This window comes from Passer montanus, unplaced genomic scaffold (assembly GCF_014805655.1).
Source record: "Passer montanus isolate IOZ18808 unplaced genomic scaffold, ASM1480565v1 scaffold14, whole genome shotgun sequence".
NCBI lineage: Eukaryota > Metazoa > Chordata > Aves > Passeriformes > Passeridae > Passer > Passer montanus.
In genome coordinates, this window is record NW_024360941.1 from 6,583,114 (window position 1) to 6,599,878 (window position 16,765).

At 35.3% G+C, this 16,765-nt stretch overlaps 1 protein-coding gene across 8 annotated transcripts in view; it reads left to right on the forward strand.

Moving 5' to 3' along the window:
- PALLD (palladin, cytoskeletal associated protein) overlaps nt 1-16,765 on the forward strand; it is a 190,202-nt gene that overhangs the window by 26,129 nt on the left and 147,308 nt on the right. The window contains exon 1 of one of the 8 annotated variants that reach the window (XM_039699948.1): nt 15,935-16,392. The exons of the other annotated variants lie outside the window; for them this stretch is intronic. The gene's annotated coding sequence lies outside the window, so the exon portion shown is untranslated. Of the gene's footprint in view, nt 1-15,934; nt 16,393-16,765 lie in introns of those variants that run through there. 8 annotated transcript variants of the gene reach the window in all.

The following is a 16,765-nucleotide window of genomic DNA, read 5'->3' on the forward strand; positions in this document are numbered from 1 at the left end:
CATAAACAGGCAGTGACTGAGAAAAAAATAAATCCTTTCACTAGTATTATTTATAAGATTTAAACATGTGCCACCTAGTAATGCCTCTTTCATTTTGTTCGGAAATTCTTCATTTTGTTGCTGAAATGCCCTTACTTCACTCTGGATAGAAGAATAAACAGTGAAATACTATATTGCCTCTTTTTCCTTTTATATTTTCTTACTATGGAATATAATTTTTATAAAGGAAATCCTTAATGTATCCAAAGAGATGAACTATATAAGTCAGGAAGTATGTGAAACATTTAGCATGGGTGATTTTTATAGGTGTCTATCATTTAATGGTGTTTTCCATATAAAGACAATTTCTATTATAACAACTTCCATCTCCATTTTAGTTCAAATCTAGTATTTTGAGTGTTTTGAGTAGAAGTTTTAATGGGTATATATTACACCAGTGAATACGATAAAGAATAATATCTTGTACCTTTTTGCATATGTGGTAAGGAATCTAGGTTTTAAGCCCTTTGGGGCCAATAGGGAAAATGCTACCTTTACTTTTAGTTTAATTTTTCTTTTAGAAATATGGTTATTTCATGTTTTAAAGACACTGTTTCTGGCTTGAGGAGGGAGGTGAAATTAGACTGTATATGTCAACAGTAGAAACAAAGGTCCAAAAAAATAAAAAATACAGAATTACTGTTTCTTCCCACTTCTAAACTCAAATTTTAAGCTGGGGTATTTTGAATCTAAAGAGTTACTTGAAGTTTAAATTTTTTAGCATTCAGTGTAGGTGTCTGACTTCAAATTCATGAAACAAACCCTGCCACTTTTCATACATGAATCCAGCAGGATTATATTCTCAAAAGCTATCTTCTGTGGACCAATTTCAGTCAGTACTGAGGAGGTATATTCTATTAGATTTCTTTTCTTGAAGTCAGAAAGTACAACTTGTTTAAATGTGCAGTGTCCATACGAAGATCAATGCTTATGAAAATTTTTAATACAAAATAATTTCTTATGCATAAACTCATGCATTGTACATAGAGCATGTCCTTGATCTGATTCCTGCTGATTGTACAGATTTCCTAGTGATTTTAGTAGGTCACTTAAAAGGATCAGTCAACTTCATCTGAAAACCAGAAATCTCAGAGATATAATGGTTTCTTCTCAGTCCTTAAACATGAGTGGCATAGTTAAATTTAAAATTGGTTGGGATCTAAAAGTCTAAAACTCCAATGTCTATGCTGTACTGCTGACAAAGAATATTAAACAGATCTTTGAGCAGAAAATGTTTCTATGCATAGGAATACACTGATTTTAGTTAAATCTCTTGCCTTGAATACTTCTCTGAAGTTTTGTCTTTATGGTTTCTGCCTCTGTTGGTTCTATTCCTGAATTTAAAGTGAATTAGTGTTTACCCTATCCAGAAGACTTTTTGTTGAAGGGCTTGCCAGCAATATTATGTGTTCTGTGTAAGAGAAGAGCATAGACTGAAGTATTTTTGGATGCTTTTAGAGAAAACAAAACTGGCATAAAATTTAGGGTGTTTTTTCTAACATTTATGCTTGCTATTTATGCCAATTCCATCATTAGACATTAATTCTCTATCATAAGTTTCCCCAGGATCTTGACTTTGCGGAGACAAATGAGTAAAATGAGTGTTTAAAGACTATGAAAATTAAGAATATGTAGAAAAGAAATCAGTGAGCTTCCTTGCAGGTAGAATAAAAGCACTGGTCACAAAGCATTTTGTTTTCAGGTTCTTTCCTGCAGGAACTCAACCCTGTAAGGATTATCATACTGCTGGTTACTTGAACCAGAATTGCATAAATATGGTCTCTGTAAGAAAATTTTGTTTGAAATATCTCAGATTAGGACACAAAATACATTTATTCTGTGTGGTAGCAAGATAGCAAGAGCTTCCTTTCATATGAAATGTCTGTCATCTTACAGCAGTAATTCTTCCCCTCTTCACTATGGCAACACCAAAATGATGTCATTATATATTGCATTTATACATGTTTGATCTTGACCTTCCCATAGAACACTTAGAGAAATTCAAGCCCTGAATTATATGGCTTCCTTTGGATCCAAACTGAATTGTGTTATTTTAATTAACATTTGTAGTCTCTGATGACAGAGACTTGATGACAGAGTAGCATACCAGCAGAGTGATAAAATAAGATTAAAAGGTAGACAAACTTCTGTTTTTATTAAGCCTGAATGTTACAAAAGAAGAAAGGAATTTGATCATGGAATGTTCCTAGATTAAAGATCTTAATAACTAACTTCCACAATATTTCTTTTAAGGTATTAATTGTTTACCTCTGGGTTTGGATGTATTAGGAACTTAGATTTTTGACTTGTTGGGAACCATTTTAGCTTCATAGCTGTAAAAAGCTTGAGTGCTACTGCAACTAAAAAAGGAAAGTGTGATTGCATACCTAAATATTTCACCTAAAGACTTCTTTCTTTCCTTTTTTTGGTTGGTTTTTTTTTTTTTTTTTTTTTGGCAAAACATTCTTATCTGCTTTTTTCTGAGCTCCAAAGGCATAGATAGGGCTTACAGAACTTCAGCATGAAGAGTTGATTCAGCTTTTTAATAGGTAGTTATCTATTATAAAGTAATATCTACCCTAGACTCAGGAGAAACTACTAACAATTTCAATCTTGGGAAAGATGTACAACATGAAAATTCCATAGTAAGTGGTTAGGTCTTCGGTTTTTTCTTTTTTTTTCACTTTCTGACTACAACTATTTGTATTGTTTGCGATAGAATATCAGTTTAAATGTTTATATTTTATAAGCTAATTCATCCAAACTAATTGCAGTAAATAAGCTCAGCATACTTGAGTTCAATTTGTCTTTCAGAGTTGTGGGCATTTTGATGATATGAGCATATATCACACTGCCATATTTGAAAATGCAAGGGAAGCAGTTTTTGAGCTTGAAAGAAAATTGGCAGATAGCTGTTACTACTCCTGGATATCCTCTCTAAATTAGAGTAGTAGCAGGTGCTAGAGAGCTCCCATGATCTTATTCCTAGAAGTGCCTGCATTCATTGGGAAGAGGTGCAATCAACATCAGTAACCTCTACTGAATATTACCTATTTTGTATTTAGCTTTTCCAAAGTAGCAACATGCACTCTGTGAATACATCCCTTTTTTCCAGAGAGTATTGGAAGTCCTGGGCCTCAGGGATTGTTTAAAAAGTTCTGCCTTCAGAAAGCCATCAAGGAGGAAAGGCCATGTCACATTCTGTAGGAGTACAGGGAGTAAGGCAGAGTACTGAATTGGTAAGCAGGAAATGGGCAGGAGTTACTTACTTTTGCATTATGTATTAATAGTAAACTGGGTGCTTCTTCATATGGGTATATATGTAGTTTGGTCTGGTAAGTACTTTTATGTACATTAAGTTGTCACATGGGATATCTGTTATATTCTTGATCCTGCCCTGGCAATGAAGGCTAGCAGTGTTTTCTAAACATACTGCACAGACTGGTTGGGAAACTTATCTGTCAGCAGTAACTTTACCCATAGGATTTTGAAAGCAAATTTTGTTTTTGTTTTTTACCAATCCTACTAGGCAAAGGCCTATGCAATGTAGCACTGGGATCTTCTCACGGGGTAAGAGGTGGTAGGGACTTTGTATTATCAGTACAGAAATAACTTTTGTAGAGACTCATATACAATTTTGAATAAAAATACAATGAATGAAGCATGAATAAAAATGTGTATATAAGCACCAGAAGAAACAGCATAAGTGTTAAAAGTATGGCTTCAAATGATAGTAAAGAAGGTAATTCCCAGCTGATCATATGAAATGCTGTGTTATTTCTATCATAACTCAAAAAACCTCAATAGTTATTTAGCATTTTGTCAATGGAAGACTGCATTTTGACAACAGAAGGATGGGAACAAGGTTGTAGTATGTGCTTTTTCTGTTAGCCTCAAAAAGAAGAAATCTTATAGCAAACGACTTTTCATAACAAAAAAAAAAATGCTGCTGATCAAGAAGAAACTTCAAGAAAACACAAGAACTTGATAGCCAGCATCCCTTGTTTTCCACATTGCATAAGAGTGATCCTGGCCAGACCACTAAATACATGTTTTGCTTCTTGTAAATATGTGGGTGTGAGAGTATATGTTCAATCGAGAGTGGATGAAAGCTACAAGGGAATGACTGTGTAGGTAAAATCAAATTACCCAGAGACACTGCAAATGCTATTTTATCTTCCATAAGGTTTTGCATAGAGATTTGTTATTCCAGTTTTCTAACATCTACCTAAAAATTATGAGGGAAGCATTTAATTTTAGATATGCACAACTGAGAAAATCATACTAAAATTTCATCTCATGAAAAATAGAAAGCTTAAAAAAAAGTGTTAATTTTTTGCACTTTGTTCTGCAGGAATGGTCTTGCAGTAAAGGAAAAACCTCGAACATCTGACTGTACCACCAACTTCATGTTACACACCACTGCAACCAGGGAGGGCAAATGCTATAGAATTTTCTGAATGCTCAGTGCTCCAAACACTTGAAGGTGATATCTTAGAATCTCATTTTATGAAGAGTGTTTACACTGGGGACAAATTAGCATTTTTGGTGTAAGAACAGCAGATGCAGATGCATATAGCATTCCGATTTAGAGCTAAATAATTTGTTAGCCAAGTCTTTCTCAATGGCCACATCTGTGGTTGACTACAAATTGACAATAGCAAGCCTCAGATTGCTATTCTTTCTTAAACATTACAGCACCCATTTTAAGGAGCACTTCAAGGATGCTGGAGGAAGCTAGGAAGCTGTTGGTGTTTAGTCCACATGCTAAACTGAAACTTGTACAATATAATAATTAATAGATATGGGTTCCATCACCTTTTATTGGGGGGAAGAATTATGTAATGTCACATTTCACGTGACTCTCCTTCTAGCTGGTGTGGTATCAGCCTGCCCTCTCTGGTGATAACTGAAAACTGATAGTCCAGTCTCCAGCATTATCACTGCCATTAGGTAATGTTATGTAAATACACATTCTTCGAAAGGAAAGCTGCAAGCAGGTATACTTCAAGTGTAGCTCAATCCTTGGTTTTATCCTCCTGTGTGTTAGTTTGTATTCATTACTAAATGTGGCATGCAAAACTTTAACTGAAAAATTGGAAATGTCAGATTATATTTTTTTAGTCAATTGCAGGACGTCTCATCTTGGATGCTTTTAAAAGGATGTCTTTGGCAGAAAGATTGTCAGCCCTCTGCAGACTGCTTATGCTCCTACAGGCTGGATTTTGTGTTCTGTGTAATATATCTGTAGGCGTACTGTTGTTTATACCTAATCCCCTTTTTAAATTTCACTTGACTTGACTTTCGGAAACTTCTTGATACCTTTTTTGCCAGATTAAAGTACTCGAAGGGTATCTTCATTCCACGCTGTCCTTGTCAGCAGCAGGACAGACGCTCCTTCAGACGCCTCTCTACTGCACTCTAGTGTATTGTCCGGAGATTTCCCCCATCCTGTGCGAACACACAAAATTGTCTTGACTTTTGGATGTCTAAAGGTGTTCCCCCCCCACCCCCCCCACCTTGGTTTCGATACAAAATAACAAACATTAAACCAAAATGTAATATTCTCTGTTTTGCTTCCTCCTTTGAGATTTGCCGTCTATTGAAAAGAATTTTAAGTGACCTTATGTTAACAAATGGAACTTCAAACTGCCTGCTTTCAGTTGTGTGCTGATGCTTTCAGGGATCTAATGCAGCTTTTCACAATGAGTCACCTGAAAAAAAAATTCAGTATTTCCCTGCTTAACTTTGAATTAATGTTGCCTGTACTTAGGTGCCTAAAAGGATCTGACCTTTGGGTAGCTTATCTTTGCATTTCTTTGATGAGGGAATGGTGCCAATGGTGCTAGAGATACTTTGTGGTGATGTTGAGCTAGGGTAGCCAGAACATTTGCATGAGAATCCATATTACACAAGGGGTGCAAAATATAAAGAAAAGTAATCTCTTCTGATGGAGATAGTTTTGTGTGTGCCCACAGTCTGTGTCAATCATTCAGGCTCCTGTGTATGTAATCAAATTCTGTCTAGAGTACAAATAGCTGTTAAAAAAAGTAAACTGCATCCTAATTAAACCTGTTGTTTTCTCTAGTGAACACTTCAGAAAATACACTTCTGTGTTTTAACTAATGGGTTTTTTGTTGTGTTTGGGGGTTTTTTTTGTTGGTTTTTCTTTTTGTTGTTTTTGTTTTTGTTTTGGTTTGGTTTGTTTGGTTTTTTTTCTGGTAGCAAAAGGCAGGATTTCAAAAGGGAAAAAGCTGAAATTCTCAGCAGAAAAAGTTTTTAAGCTTTGTTTCTGCTAAGCACTATGAAGAGAAAGCAAATAACTTTTATTTCTTAGAAATATTTCAATCTTATGTGCAATTTAAAAATATATACATATATCTAGAGGAAAAGTCTTGCTCTCCTTTTAAAAAGCAGTGCAGCATTAACTATGAGCTGCTACCAGGAATTTGCTATGGAGAAGCAAGTTCTTGAATCTCTGACTTCTTGATACGAGTTTAGTAATGGATGTGGACTGTTTATCTTACCTATTGGCTGGCATCTGTTTTTGGATTTTTTTTTCTCTCTTTTCAGATTTGATGGGCATGGAAAGGAAGCCAGAAAAGTTTCTTGGTTTTGAATGCGTATTTACAGGGGAGATCTTCAATATTTTAGTACAGAGATAATATAATGCTGGAAAAATTCAGACTGTGCAGTCTGAGGTGCTTTACATGAATCATATAATGAGCTCTAAGTAGTTCAAAGTCTTTATAGTCTTGTCCAGTACTTCAGTTGTACAAGTCACTACTCATACTTTTATTCAGTGTTACATTCTGAAATGCATGCATTTTAATATAAATTCCTTTAGATATTTATTAGCAATTTTAATAAAAATATTGTTCATGCTTGTGTGTATTGACCTGCTTGCCCTTTTATATTAGAATATTACCTCATATCCCCAGCAACTTGTATTTGGAGCAACATTTGCTTGACTCTCCTTATTGACCAGCTTGCTACTCTTCCAAAAAGTAGTAAAATAAGAGGGAATATAAAGTGCTTGTCTGTGAACCATCTAGAACCAGCCAGGCTCATCCCTTCCTCTCCAGACTAGCAGAATGAATGCAGTTCAGCACGCTACCTGCTTGACAGATTTAGAAATGCCCAGGTTTTCCAGGCATTCTTTTCCAAAGACACTTCTCTTGAAAGGCACTTACTATGTGAGTTCTCCTAGAGACAGCTGTCCTTGGAACAGAAGAGCTGCTGATGGAGCCACAGTGGCACAGACAGATTTTACTTGGTTTATGTGCTTTTTTGGCTATTTTGAAAGTGGTTAAACTGCATATAGAAAATGGAGCTCTATTACCTAACAACTTTAATTTCTTTATAAGGCTAGAGCATAGCAGTATCTTTCTACCTCCACCAAGTCAAGGCCCTCAGTGTTCGTAATAGTGTAAATATCTAAGCAAGTAAGTGGAAATTTATTCCAATTCCCCACATGCATGGATCACTGCAACAAGTAGTGAGAAATCAATATTAATGATCTCTATGTTCGGTATAGTAAGGGGGAAAGAGAAGGAAAAGGAATTAGAAGTTTTGCATTAATTCACTACATGTATAAAATTAAATGCTTTTAATTTTAAATGAGAATTTGGCATTTTCAGTGGTATCCAGAGGGGAGCCTGTGAATATACAGAAGAGATGATCTCTGTCCTGAGAGCTCTGACTGGTATGTAGCAATTGGATGTTACTTCTGGCACTGTGTGGGCTTGATCATCTGATGAGTCCCTGGCACAGCAATCTGTGTAGCAAAGATCTGTGAAGACATCAAGGGCTTGGCAGCATTGTCTGTATCTTAACAATACAACAAGCCTCGATTTGCCAACAGGTATTGCTGCATGAGTTCATTCAGTGAAGGCAGAAACAAAAGCCAGTTTTTCAGTCAGAGGGGAAGGAGAACAGTCTTGCCAGCTGCATTACTCATTAGTTCTTTCAGCCTAGCTTAACCCTTATGTGCACAGTGAAGCTGAGAGAGAGAGCAAGGAGCGTTCAGGAGTGTTCGAATGCTTTGTGGATGCTTTCTGCATTTGTTCATCAGCTGCTGTAGAGCAGCTGGCCATGCTGCAAGAGGGAAACTCAAAGAATGTGTTTCCAGAAATGCTTGGGCAGTCTGCCCTCCAGTTTGTCAGGCTGTTGTTGAAGGTATGCAAAGATCACAGATACTGCACTGAAGAGCAGCAGGATATCTGCTGATTAAGAAATTTGTGATAGTGTATGCATAAAGTATCCATTTTTCACCATAAATCCTGTTTGCTGTGCAATTAGCTCAGAAGCTGCATAGCAGAATGATGGGAAATGTGACAGGGCTCTACCATGCAAGTCTCTGCTTTTATTTCTGGATACTGGTTACTGCTCATCATACTGAGGGGTTACAGAAAAACCTTAATTTTAAAGTTAATTAACAATGGCAAAAAGAATCTTGAGTACAACTTTGGCTACTACTGGCTAGAAGCACTATTAAATCCAAGCTCAGCATTTATATACCAAAAATCCTCTTCTTCAATGTTTAAGCAATGCATTAGGAGGGAAACAGCATCATGTGTTCAGTGTGATTATTCTGGAGAGTTTTAATTTTATTTTTCAATTTACCTATGAGTTAATTTCCTGTACTCATTTTCCTCTGAATTTAGGAATAGAAATATGTGGTTTACCTCAAATTACTTTTGAAGTATTACTGCCGCATGGTTAATCCATCTGAATAGCATTTTTAAGATTTTTTCAAATCATGAAAGGGGATTTGTACCAGAAGTAGGTGAAGCAAGCAGCCTGGTAAAACTCAGCCTTCACTCCACAGCTGTCCAAACAGCCAAAGCAAGCTTGAATCTATATAAAAAGTATTGATTGATGTTCAAGTGAAGTCTGTTCCAGGCAATGCATGAACTGGGACCCCCTTATGATCCCGTCGGCAGTCTCTGCTAGGTGATCTATTGGGAGGTTCTCCCCCCACCCTAACCTAATCCTCAGTGTTTGTGCCAAAATATCTTTTCTGTAATCATCCTTTGAGACATTACATAGTTTGTTTTAAAAAATTATGCATCAACTCCAAAGTGAATATGCAAAGAATGAGATTTTATTTTTAAAATATTTTATGAATAAGATATACTTTTAGTATGCTATTTAAATTTACTCTTAATTCCATTTTCTGTTGATATCAATGCTTCCTTTATGCCAAATGTTAATTCCTAAGTTATTTCTAGTTCTTATTCTCTATATCCAAATGCAATTTCTGGTTTTTTGTTTCTTTGATAGAAAATATTCTAACCTTAAAGAGAAATATAACTTTTTAATATAATATGTCAAAATATAATGTCACAAAAGTGTGAGAAGGAAAAATTGTGGCTACCTTTGTAACTTGCTTTTAAAAGACCAGTAGTGATAGTTCTCTTTCTATGGAAGTAGAAATGAATACTGCTCTTACTATAGCAGTTGGATATGGATTTTTGGCTTACTTAGATTCTACTCCTGTCTAACAAAAAGCATTTGTACAAACAATTTATGTTTTCTGTTAAAAGTAATCCCAAGAATCATTGGGTTTTTGAAATCTAAGTTGTGGTATTCTGGCTATAAAACTCTACAAGTATTGATTAAATTTAACATCAGTACCCAATAAAGGGTTTTTTTCCCTTCAATTTATCTGCTTTCTTTATGGCAATTTATAGGTGCTGGCTAACCATCAAATCTGTTAAATGCTTCTACTGCTTAGTAAACATATCTTGGAAAAATGCAGCATTTTTCTTTTGGCTTAAGCTAATCACTGTGTTTTAAAAGGAGGTTGTTCTTTGTATTTGAAAGCTTTCTGGTTGCTGGTTCTCAACATGCTATTTGCTGATAGTAGAATGATTTATTCTTTTATGGTGAGAGGGGAAGGATGGTTATAATTTTGAATGGGTTTATGGTGAATAATGCAACTTATTTTTTAATAGGTGTTATGTGACTTTCAGAAGATGGCAAATGCCTTGCTGTCAGTTAAAGCCTTGATCACAGTTCAAGAACTGAACCTCCAGGACACAAGAAAAAATAGGGGGGTTCCTTTTCTGCTTCAGCTACACTTTATTTAATTCTATTTTTTACAAAATGCTTGTTGTTTCAATGTTAAATATAATTTTATTTAAATGGAAATGCAGCAGTTGATGGATTGTTTCATTTACTGTTTCTTTCACTAATAGATGCTGCAGAAATGTATTCTTTGAAGGACCAACTAGAATGGGATAAAATGATGCCTATTCTTTTGAAAATAACTGTGATTTTAAAAACAAACCAGTAAACAAAAAATCCCACCAGAATATGAGATATGGTGTGGGTGGAAGGGTTTGGTCCTCGCAAACCTCTTGCTGCGTTGCTACATTTTATTATTTAACTCCTGACAGTTACTAGATCATAAGATAATGATTTTGGCATTGCTCGTATTAAAAACAAACAAACAAAAAACAGATTAAATAAACTCAGAAACTATGCTAAGAACTAATATAAATAGTTCTCCTTCACAGCCTGTGTTTTTCAAAGATTCTTACAATTGCAGATGAACAAGGGGAAAAGAGTATATTGTAGAGGATTTAGTGAAAATTTTGTTAGCTTAAGGAAAACTACTTTCTCTTAGTTCAAACTCAAAGAAATTTTTATGAGCTTCTTCTTACTTTGCTTCCTTGTTTCTTAACTAAAATGGATTTGGTGGTCAGGTGGCAGCAGCATTATCTGCTGACATCAGTTTGCATAGAGAAGGATGTACTGGTAATGTTGGAAGCCTAATTTTAAGAAATTATAGCAGTTGCTCAGCTTCCACAGAACACAAGAGTTGCATTGATGTTTCTTGGTGTCCGGTCAGTTGTCCCAACCATTTGCCTTGTCAGCCTGGAAAGAAAGGCTGTAACATGCCTGTGGTTCCAGTTTCTTTAGTAATGTGACCATGGATTTTCTACACTCTGTTCAAGCAATATCTTTTTCTCTTATTCTTCTTGGATTTTCATTAGTAAATAGTAGCAGATAATGGCAGAAAATAAAATGAAGGGTGAAAAAAGGAATGGAATAGGGGCAGAACTAGGGAGCATTCACACTGCAAATTACATTGTAAGATTAGAAACAATTTTTATGTGTAGCTCCTTATTTTTTACAACCAAAGCTCACACTTTCTTCTACTTTTATGCTGGATTTATAATTTCTTATGAAAGGAGGAATGTAATTTTCTTTAACATCATTTGAAGTATTCACTTATTTGTGAAAATCTTCTGTTCTAACTGAGGATATGTTCCCTTACCAGAAATATGTAGTTGAGTTTTTTATTTTCTGACAGAATATAATGGAGAATCATTACCAATTTCCAGACTCTAGGTTTGTATTTTCTCTCAACATGACAATGAAGGTGAACTAAAACTGCAGATAAATAGAAGCACCAGAGAAGGCATAAGAGTCTCACACTAGTTAGCAATTAAAAGAATAATTCATAAAAAGAATATGAGCAATAATCTCAATACTTGAATTCTGTTAATCATATGGACAGTGAATTTATTAAACAAGTAGATGAGTTGAGTTTTGGAAATGTTTGGTTCCCTCATCTCCACCCTATCATTATCCTAGTCCATGCATACTTTTAAAGTGCTTTTATTTAATCACTAAACAATTAAAAATTAATCTCTTTCAGGGCTAATTATTATATACTTATCCTGAGATTACAATGGATTCCATAAACAAGGAATAAGTAGATGGTTCTGGGAACAAATACTTCAGCCATTTGACTTGTTTGGGCTTGGGATGCCTGCATATATCTCCCTTAAATGTAAATGATTTTCCATTTAAATCAGATATAGCTTCTGATTTGGAGAGAAATCATTAATGGTTAATAAAACAGTGCATGGGCATTTTGATCTTTGGGAAATTCCTGTTGTCACTTAAATGGCAGATTCCTACATTCTTCTCTTGCTCTGAAATATCAGTCATGCTACTTGACTAATATTCAGGCCTAAGTACAGATGAGGATGGTTTTATTTGTGTAATAAATATTTTTGTGTATTATTGTGTAGCAAATATTTTTCTCTCAGTTTATGTTGCAGCTATAGAGCATTTGGAAAACCAAGCTTGTCTGCTCATGTACTGTTAGTGTGATATAGTTATGAAGTTGGAGAGCATTTTGTTTATAGGTACCATTTGTTTTAATAGTTAAAAATCTTGTGATTTCTTTAAAACTCCCGTTTAAGTGTGGTGTTAATTCTGGCCTTGGATTGTGTGGAAGAAATCTCATTAATAAACCTATTCTGAGATATCTGAATACATCCCTTTTTTATGCATAGCTTATACAGCTGCTTCTAATACCTTGTTCTTCTCCATCTCTGTGGCTTATAAGCAAATTAACAATAAATAGAAACACTGGACAATCAAAGACAGAATTATGTATAGTTCTTTGTCCTTAAAATAAGAAAATATTCATGCAAAGCAAACACAATGAATTTTTTTCCCCTCTGATTCAAATCATATTATCTGTAAAAGTTTATTGAAAAAAAAAATGGGGAAAGAGGGTAGTTATATTTACCTGGAATAAAAACTAACTTAAGTTATACCTCTCAGGCAAAAAATACTTTAAAAATAAATGCGCAATAAAAAAGCCTAATTGCTCTTTAGGTCTTTTTAGTTTTGGAGAATGAAATTTCAAGATTAAATAATTGCAGAACATGCAAATACTTCACACATTATCTTTACAGAATAAAAGTTCCTCCATAAACGTCTGCCACAAACCACTTTTCACTTCTTAAAAGAACACAAGTGTTTAGGAGGAGAACAGAGAGCAAAGGAGATGATGAAAAAGCAGGCTTTGGGTCAGTAGCCACAGAAACCATGAAAAGGATGTATGGATAAAAAAGGCAAAACCTTTAAATATTTTATGATCAAAGATAAATTCAGCCTGAGTCATTATTTAAACAATTTAGATATGTAGATATTGAAAGGAAAATGTTTGATTTAGGAAAATACAGATTGTCTGACCTCAGTCTTCTATCTTTTCTGCATTTTTCACCACTCTTGTCTCTTTTCTTAGATTATAGCCCTTGTCTTGCAAGTGCTCCCTACATCCAAACAGTGTCTGTCACCTTTACTGTCGAATACCAAATTTACATAAGCTGTATTGGAAACACATTTATTTGTGTGTACAGAATATATGACACTGAAGGTGTTAAACTGTCCTAGTTACCAGAGTATGTGTCTAGTAAGTGCTCAAAAAAGAGAGTAAAATGTGTTCTTTCCTCTAGATATATGGCTACTATTTTATTATACTGTTATTCCTGGGAGACCAAAAAATTAACATATGATGGCTTCTTTATGCAAATAGTCCAGGAGGGTCTGCCATTACCTTTCTGAATAGGTCTTCCCATACTGTAATGTGAGAAAATCTTGATGCTGCTGCCAACATTCAATTCATACTTTTGTTAGAACATGGTGATCACACTTAAAGACTTTTTAAAATCTGTTCTTTTTTGCTGATTATAATTTAGATGCATTTATTTAATGCTTCAAAAATTACTGTAACCATCTAGTCTGAGCACCAGTCAATTTGTGGTGGCTATATCATACCAGTCAAAGCATTTCTAACACAAAGTGTCTCATTGCTGCATGTAACAAGAACAGCTTTGAGTTTGGTTATGATAACAGACAGAGGAAAAGAAGGTGACAGCTCCCCATTGTTCTTTTGTTTGCTTGCTTTTTTTGTCTTTATGTTGCATAATTTTGCTGAATTTGTATTCTTTCAGGCCTGTGCTTTTCTGTAATAGCAAAACAAATTCAAATGTCTGGACTAATACTGGGTTTTGGACTAACCTCTCTTGTGTGGAGTCTGGATCGCATAGCTAACTAAATGTAGATTTGTTGTTGTCCACTTGAAGAGTGTTTTTCAAGTTAGAACTGTAATTAGTCAGTTCAGCAAATTCAATGCAGCTGATGTTCAAGATAGAATGAGGTGTAGACTAAAAGCCCTCAGGTAATCTTATCTGTTCTTGATCTTTCCTTATGTGTGAAATTTGTCAGGTTAAATTTCAGCTGGCAAACTTCAAGACAACAAAGGAAGCCAAGCTTTGTAATGCTACCAAGTACACACAGGAAAGTACATCACACAGTAGGACTAAACTTCCTGATACAGAACTTGGATTTACTGTAACTTTTATGGCCTTCTAATATATTGAAATTCAGTCTCTAGGGAATATGCAGGAAGGCAAACTTAAATCATCATAACTTCTCTACATTCCAGATGGTTTCTATAGGCTTCTGAGATTTACCTTCAACATAAAATGTATTTGTAGTTTTAAAATTTATCATAAAAATTTTTCTGCAAGTAGCTTTGGAAAAGAACTGTCATTTCTTTCATGTAATGGGAATGAGGGGAAATGTATTATATCTGTTCTGCAAAACCTAAGCTCCTATCCAAAGCTTCATTATTTTTACTAAAGGATAAAACAGGGCTAGGTCCACAAGTACTGACCTTGGATATGGAAATCACTATGTCTGAGCTACACTGTCTCCCATATTGAGGAACAAAGCCTTGTGTAAACAGGTGGCTGGTTTATGCCATCATTATTGAAACCAGCACACTGGAGTCTGTTTTCTAATCTAGTTTCTGCCTTCTTTACCACTGTTACTTCTATTGTGAAAATTACCATTCATCGTTGAAATTTACTAGTTTGGTTTTTCCTAAATACCCAGTGCTACATCAAACAACTCAGAATCATGGGCTAAATTAATCTGCATGAGATTAAATTAAACCCAAAATTGCTTTGAACTTTCTTTATATTGTAATGGTTAAATTAAAACTTAATTAAACACATCACAGACAGTATCACAATAAAAGTATGACTTGCATTGTGTTATCTTACAATATTTTGAAGGGAGTTCCTTAAGACTCAAGTCCTACCTAGACTGAGTAAAGATTCTTCAGAAATGTTAACTAATCATAGAGGCTCTTCCTGAGTTTATAAAGAGTTTTAGCAGTCCTCAAGTGGATTTGACATAAAGCAGGTTAAATACAAGTGCTAAAATAATATTGGGGCTATTGTGTGATGAGCTCAGTTGATCAGAGCATCGTGCTAATGATGCAAGATTGTAGGTTCATTCCCTCCATGGGCCATTCACTTCAGAGCTGGATTTGATGATCCTTATGGATCTCTTCCAACTCAGAAGATTCTGTGATTAATGAATTATTAGTATTTTTCCTTAAATTTGTTCTTCATTTGTTAATGACTATTTTTAAGATTTTGGAAAGCCCACAATTATTGAAATCAGTATTCTAAGGGTTTTAACAGAACAAGAAAAGTCACAATAATTACATTACAACTTTCTGATTATTCAGGAAGGTTGTTTGTTTGGGTTTTTTTTAGGTGAGGTTTTCTTGTTTGTGTTGTCTCATAGGCGTTGATTTTATTTTTCACAATACTCTTCTGTATGTGGATTTTTTTAATGATTGTAAAAAAACGGAAAATTTAAACTATATAAAGATTTTTATATCTCTGTTTCTGCATTATACTGTAAATTTGCAACATTTGCTGTTTTGAAAATCCACACCAACGTACTGGAAATACCTAGGACTGGAATTTAGGAACTTCTGGACAGGCAAACATGACACTGCTTTTTCTGGTGTGTAATAAACTACATTAGTAGTTTCTGTGTTTTCTCTCCAGTTTGCAAACAAATGCACACATTGTGAAATGCACTCTGGCTGGAGTATCATCAAGTAGATTGTTACTAAATCATGCATTTCGTGACGTGTTCTTGTAAGTGTACAGCTCCCCAGTTACAATTTAAAAGCGCAATCATATGAGCTGCAAGTCACAATGGAATTTTTTCTCTACCTACTCTTGAGATCAGAATCATAGGGTAGCTCAGTACATGCGATAAGGAGAGAGAATGAGGGGAGACGGACCACTACTTGACTTCCTTCGTGTTATTTTTGGATATGACTAGCATTCCTCCCCTTACACACACCCTCTTTTCCCCCAGCCCCCATCTCTTACACGCGTTACAAGCTCATGCAAACACTCTCACGTACTCTGCAGCAGCAGCAAGAGCAACAGTTGGACTGGAGCCAGACGACTTAAACTCCGCTTCCTCATTGCCAGCAGGCTTTGTTCTTTGGACTCAGTCAGAACTAGGGAGAACGTCTTCATTGCCGCTCGTGGTGGTTGGAATTTGGCAGCTCAGCTGTCTATTAAATTTTTCTGTGCTCCGCTGCGGACTAGAATGAATTTAGAGCAGCAAAGCTAAGAGCTGGGGCTAGTCAAGAAATCAAGGATCCAGAGACCATCAGCTCTCAGCCTCTTTGTGGGGGTGGGGTTCCTCTGTGCCACTACGGTAAGTGTCAGCCTTAAATGTGTATAAAGGTGCAGGAAACTATAAGGTGCTTTAGCTTACTACTGTAGGGGAGGGGGGGAAAGTACGAGTGGATCACACAGTGTGTGCTGTTATAGTGGTCTTGGAACAGTGCCTTGCAGTAAAATGTTCCTCATTTCTCCCTTTCCAAGAAGCTTTATAAGAATGTATCTATTTTAACAAAATTCATAAGTGTCTGTACAATTTTGGAAAGCTTTCCAAAATGGCTTTATTATTAGGTTTTCTGCAAGCCTGGTTTGTTTTGAGCCATGTGTAGTACAGAGTAACTTTAACTGGCAGAGTAACTCATTTGTTTTAAGTGCAAGAGCTGAACCTGGGAAGTAAAGGTGTTCCA